Genomic DNA, 6,434 nt, shown 5'->3' with positions numbered 1-6,434 from the left:
AAGAAAGAAAAGAATAACCCTGTGTAGAAAAAAGTTGAAAAGGTTTTACCTTTAACAAATTCACAAATGTTTTCCAAAGTGCATTTTATAAAGCTGTGCCCTTTAATGTTTCTTTAAAAGGATCAATATTTAAAATAAAATCTTAGACAATTAAGTTATTTCAAAATAACTTAATTTGCATTTGCTTTCAGGGAATGGTTGAGCTGCCAAATATAAAAATTGACCCTTACCTATGTCAATGTTAAAACAAATATTTTGGAAAGAAAGTTTATTGAACTATACGTTGTCCAGTGCTTCAATATTTGCACCATGGGAAAGCAGTTTTTCTGCCAGTGAGGTGCTCTCACTACACACAGCATAATGGAGAGCAGTGTTGCCTTAGATATCCTTAAGGTTTGGATTGGCACCATGTCCCAGCAGAGTAATGGCACAAGCCTCTTCCTGGCAATGGACTGCCTGTCCATATTAGACCAAGAAATAGATTGTAAATTCTAAGAATTCAAAATACACATTTCACAGGTTTTACCAACTAGGTATATTTAAAGGAGATCAATTTATTATTTTAATTCTACATGTGTAAATCAAATCCATGTCATGCTAAAAGAGTTGGCTCTAATATATCTGTATCAAAGGTGTTCTGTTTTCTTTGTCACAGATATCAATCTGGCATTTTCTGTTAACCAGGAGAGTGACCACTTTCACATGGCTACTGGCACAGGCCAAATGTAGAGCAGTTCCACAAGAGTAGGAGGAGTTTTTAGGAAACTGTAGTGCAACATCTCAAAACCTACCATCATCCATGTCATTGTAAAAATTGAATAGCATGTTTTTCCTCTGCCTTCAAAACAAATGATATTTTTTGAAGAAATTACAATACTTACTAGCTCTTATTGCTCACTGCCTTAATGAAAACAGCAGCCTATTTGAGTAGAAAGAGCTCAGGCTTTGGATTCAGTTCAACTAGGGCTTGAGTCCTACTTTAAACCTTGTCACTTACCAACTATTGCTTAGCCTTTCTGTGCCTCAACTTCCTCATTAATAAAGATGACAATAGTAGCTATCTCATAAGACACCATCTTGAAGCTTAAATGAGAATCTATGTAAAGTATTTAGAATAGTTCCTATGATAGCTTAATAATTGAAACATTTATGTTTATTGAGACAAAGTCTCACTCTTTTACCCAGGCTGGAGTGCAATGATGTAACTATACCTCACCGTAACCTGGAGTCCCCAGCCTCCTGAGTAGCTGGGACTACAGATGTACACCAGCATGCCCAGCTATTTGAAAAATTTTGTAGAGTAAGAATCTCACTTTATTGCCCAGGTTGGTCTCAAACTCCTGGCATCAAACAATCCTCTCACCTCAGCCTCCCAAAGTTCTGGGATTACAGGCGTGAGCCTCTGCACCCAGCCAGATATTATTACTATTACTACTACTTAACAAAAACATTTTAATTAGGTAAAATGATACAATTATACCTGCTTTGCAGGATGGTTTAAAGAGTAGGTCACATTTTAACACCTCTGACATTGGAATGCCACTTATAATCCATGATTTATTATAAATATAATTGGTAGCATTTTAAAAATTATCTTATTGATACATAAAATAATGGGGCATCACACAATCCATGAGAGCTTACATTAAGTAGAATATGGTAACTCAGGTCTAGGGCAGTTCCAGGCATGGAACTGAAACTTAAATACATTTTAGTTCTTAAAGGGACTATGGGAAAAGAGCACTGAAATAATCATGCATTTTTTTTTAAACAAATTAATTATTTGATTTTCAAACAACTTGAAGCCAAAGGAAACTCATGATTCAAATGAATACATGTATGGCTCATTTTATTCAATTCTTACACTTACAGAATATGTGCAAATAAGGCTTTCCAAGGCTTAATATTAGTATTTAAGACTGACAAACTTTTGAAAGGGCAGTTAAAGGTTATCTTCTACTATTTTCTAACTTCAGAAATGCTTTTGTTTGAAAGGTGGGAGATAAAGTTTCAAGGAGATTCAGTCTCAATATTCCTATTTTAAATCTCTCAGCTTGCACAGGCAGGGCAGGTAAATATGAAGTTTTTAAGGATAGAAGGGTCCTGAAAGATAGTAGAATATGTCTGCTACATAACAGGTACTCAGGTTATGTTTCATGAATAAATCAAATGAAAGAATGGATAAATACAGTTGGGGAGTTCAATATTTTTAAATAAACTCCTATAAAGCAATAATTTTGGAACAGTAATTATTTATATGTATTTTTATTTTTAAAGAATACATTAAAATGAAATGATTAATCTATGATTGCATAAATGGAATGAATGTGTAAGAAAAATGTACATAATAAAATATATAGATAAAATCTGGAAACATAAAAACATTCTAATTTTACTTCTGAAAAGGCTAAAAGTTCAAAGAACAAGACACACAATAGCGATAAAAAATAGAAAGTGAGAAATTATTTTTATCAATGCAAGATTCATATTCCTCTCTTCCCAAGGATTATTCCATTAATAATAAACTTTTACTACAATTTTGTACATGTTCACTGCAACAATCACAGATAAGAAAAAGGAAAAAACTTTACTTAAAATACAAATGCTCAGAAATTACAAATTTTTATTTTGTACATAATTTTTGCTAAAACAAGACCATAGTATGTTTGTGCAGATGTATAATTTAACTGATTTTTTTCCTCACTAGCTATAAAAAAAATACATCTTCACACATCAACATACTTCTGTATCTATTGCCACCTTCAATGGTCACATATTTCATTCCAATGGATGCAACTGACTGAAATTTATTTATAGGATCCATTGACCCATTCTCTGGGTTCTTTTTTTTTTTTTTTTTTTTTTTTTTTTTTTGAGACGGAGTCTCGCTCTGTCGCCTGGGCTGGAGTGCCTGGAGTGCAGTGGCCGGATCTCAGCTCACTGCAAGCTCCGCCTCCCGGGTTCACGCCATTCTCCTGCCTCAGCCTCCCGAGTAGCTGGGACTACAGGCGCCCGCCACCTCACCCGGCTAGTTTTTTTTTTGTATTTTTTAGTAGAGACCAGGTTTCACCGTGTTAGCCAGGATGGTCTCGATCTCCTGACCTTGTGATCCGCCCGTCTCGGCCTCCCTAAGTGCTGGGATTACAGGCTTGAGCCACCGTACCCGGCCTGGGTTCTTTTTAAAGTAAGTGCTGTGAAAAATAAAGTGCATGTATCTTTATTTCCTAAGGGTATTTTAGTGTAATGGAATTGATGGGTAAAAGGCATACACATTTTTTAAATGTACTTACCACCAAATTATCTATTTGAAAGGTAATCAGCAACTTGAACTTTAAGCAGGAGTATAAAACATCCTCACAAATATTGTGGATAGAAAACTGTTTCAGTCCTTTTTTATTTAAATTCTTAAACCAGAAATGCAAAGGACTTTTTTCTGTGTACATAAGTAACTTGTAGATCTAGAGAAATGTACTTTGCCCAATTTTAGAGTTTTTGATGATTGCATTTGAAAGAATTTCCTCTAAAATGAAAATGTACTTTTCATCTATATATATATATATATAACTTTTCATCTAATGTGTATATATAACTGACATATACAACATCTATAATACATATGATGTAATTATCAGTAATATATATCATATAATATATAATAATACAGGCCATGCACAGTGGCTCATGCCTGTAATTGCTGCACTTTGGGAGGCCAAGGTGGGCAGATCACTTGAGGTCAGGAGTTCGAGTCCAGCCTGGTCAACATGGTGAAACCCCCTCTCTACTGAAAATGCAAAAATTAGCTGGGCATACTGGCACCTGCCTGTAATGCCAGCTACTTGGGAGGCTGAGGGAGGAGAATTGCTTGAACCCGGGAGACAGAGGTTGCAGTGAACCAAGACTGTTCCATTGGACACCAGCCTGGGCAAAGAAGCAAGATTCTGACTCAAAAAAAAAAAAAAGGAATATAATGAATTCCCTATAAAATGAAAACATACTTTTCATCTGAATATATATATAATAAAGTCAATATTTTTCCACATAAGCTCTCTTTCATTTTGTTAATTTGTCTTCCGAAACAGAGGCAGCTTTAATTTTTACTTTGCTAAATCAACCTTCAGAATGTCTGCTTAAGAGGTCATTCTCAGGAAGGCCTTTGTCAACATAAAATGTTCCTGTAAAATAAGCATTTGTGTTTTCTGGTACTTTACTAATTTGCATATGTAAAAAATTCAATCTGTATTCCATCAGCAACTCATGTTTGTGACATAAAATTTCATTAGTTTTCTTCAAACAACAGGCATTTTTTCATTAATAATTCATCCTTTCCTACTCATCAATCCTTACTTCTATCTTACATAATTTCAGTGTTTCTGGGTTTCCTACTCTGTTCCATGCGTTTGTCTTTTCAGCTGTCAGTAAACAATTTATTGTCGAAATTATAGCACATTTTGCTATCTAGAGGAGAAGTGTTTTTTCACTCCATTATGAGATTTTTTAAAAATGTCATCACAATAGTGAAAGACAGCAGGTGTCATACAAAAATGTTAAAAACTTGATATTTTCATTGGGTCTATGTAAAATTGATAAACACATAAAGGGATCACATTTTGAGAAAAACGTGCCTTCCCATTCAAGAACACAGAACCCACCTCCCACTTCCAAGTTTCTCTCTAAGAACCTTCAGTAAGGAACCTACTTACACAGGTGGATACGGATGTAAAACGGTCAGTTTTATCTGAAAACTTTTCACCTACTGAAAATAACTCACGGTATTTTTGATAGGGGAATGAGTTTTCTCATTAGGCGCCTCCTATAATGTACATAAACCATGTTTTAAAGGTGTTCATTAAAAATAACAACACCGTATAGCTTAACTTTGTGAGTTAAATCACTCAAATTCTCCACCTACTCCAGCCAGGGAATTATGAGGGATGGAAAACAGCTGAGGGCCTGTTTGGCTCCGCCACTGGGAGAGTGCCCCGCGCCCTACAAGGCCCAGTCCCAGGGCCTGCCGGAAAGCTGGGTCTGGGGCCTGGGGCCCCCCTCCCACCCAGGGCTGAGCCCCTGCTACCTGTGCTGCTTGTCCAGGGCGTCCAGGTCTCCGCTCCTGCGCGCCAGGCAGCGCTCCACCTCCCCTGCGTCGCCCTTGACAGCCACCCTGTGGATCTTCTGCAGTTCGGCCTGCCGGATTCCATACCCTGAACCCATGTAGTGGTGTGGTCTATGGAGCCCAGGACTGTCTGGCGCCTGTGGCTCCCAAAGCCGAACAACTTCATGGTGGTGACTTCTCAGACCCCCAACCACCGCTCTTGAGCGGTGGCAGCTTCCTGTCACCTTTTCACCACGCCCCCCTGAACTCGCCGACCCAGCCCCAAATCCCATATCCAACCCCAAGTCCGGATCCAACTCCAAATCCGCGATCCAACCCCCAGTCTGCGATCACAAATCTATGATGAACTCCAAAATCCGCGATCCAGCCCGGTCCACCACAGCCTTCAGCAGGGACACTCCCAGCCTCTGACCTCTCAGACGGAGTGAGCAGGGCAAAGCCGTTGGGCGCGCGCCTGTACCGCGGTGGCCGCCGGCTCCTGGAAGCCGCTCACAGGTGGTGCGCGCGAGCAGGTGGGGCTGCAGCTCTCCGCGGGCACCACTAGGCTCGAGGATTCTCCTGGGCTCGCCTGCGCGGCCCCAGGATCGCACGTGTGCAGCTGGGCAGTCCCGCCTGAGGAGGAGGACCTGTCTGGCCTTGCAGCCCACCCGGCTTCTCCTCGGAAGGGAGATAGGGTGCTGGCAAGGGTACTCCCGGCCACCTGAGTGGCTTCGTGGATTGCCTGGCTTCACGTTGAGGCTCTGGTCCTGGAGTCTGTGTGGCTAGTGTCAGGTAGCGGGCAAGGCATGGAGAGTCAGGAACTGCTCCTATCCCCACCCGCCCTCACCGCTGCCAGTGCCCCACGAATGGTTTGCAGCTGTAGATCTGGCACTGGCACGAGATGGCGGAGCTTCCACTAGATGGCGTCAGGGGTCGCCCAGTGCACAGCCTACATGGCCTCGAGTTGAGCTCCTCTTGGACATCTCTCCGGATCCTGGGCCCTGGCGCTGGGCACTCTGTACCCACACCGATGAAACAGCGACCGCTGGTGGGGCCGATGGCCCGACTTTGCCCCCTGAGTGTCTGGCCTCAGGATTCACGCTACTGGGGGGCGCGCCTGGTCTGGAGTGTCCAGTCACTTGCTGCTAGTGCACCACGTCTAGGCTGCAGCTGTGGCTTGGATGCCAGTGGGGGCTGGCAGGCCTGGTACCTGATGTCCTCAGGGTCATGTTCATCGCTGGTGTGCTCTGACTTGGCCTCCTCCAAGAACGCAGGGGCTGCCGAGGCAGGCTCTTCGTGGTAACTGGGGTGATATTAACCAACAGGTTCCCACCTGGTGCCGCTG

At 41.5% G+C, this 6,434-nt stretch overlaps 1 pseudogene; it reads right to left on the bottom strand.

The window, feature by feature from the left end:
* Positions 1-276: 276 nt before the first annotated feature.
* LOC111535218 lies at positions 277-5,276 on the bottom strand (annotated as a pseudogene).
* Between the last annotated feature and the right edge of the window lie 1,158 nt (positions 5,277-6,434).

This window comes from Piliocolobus tephrosceles, chromosome 19 (genome assembly GCF_002776525.5).
Source record: "Piliocolobus tephrosceles isolate RC106 chromosome 19, ASM277652v3, whole genome shotgun sequence".
In the NCBI taxonomy this organism is placed as follows: domain Eukaryota; kingdom Metazoa; phylum Chordata; class Mammalia; order Primates; family Cercopithecidae; genus Piliocolobus; species Piliocolobus tephrosceles.
The sequence above is the reverse complement of the archived record's forward strand: the minus strand, read 5'-3'. Positions and strand labels throughout refer to the sequence as shown.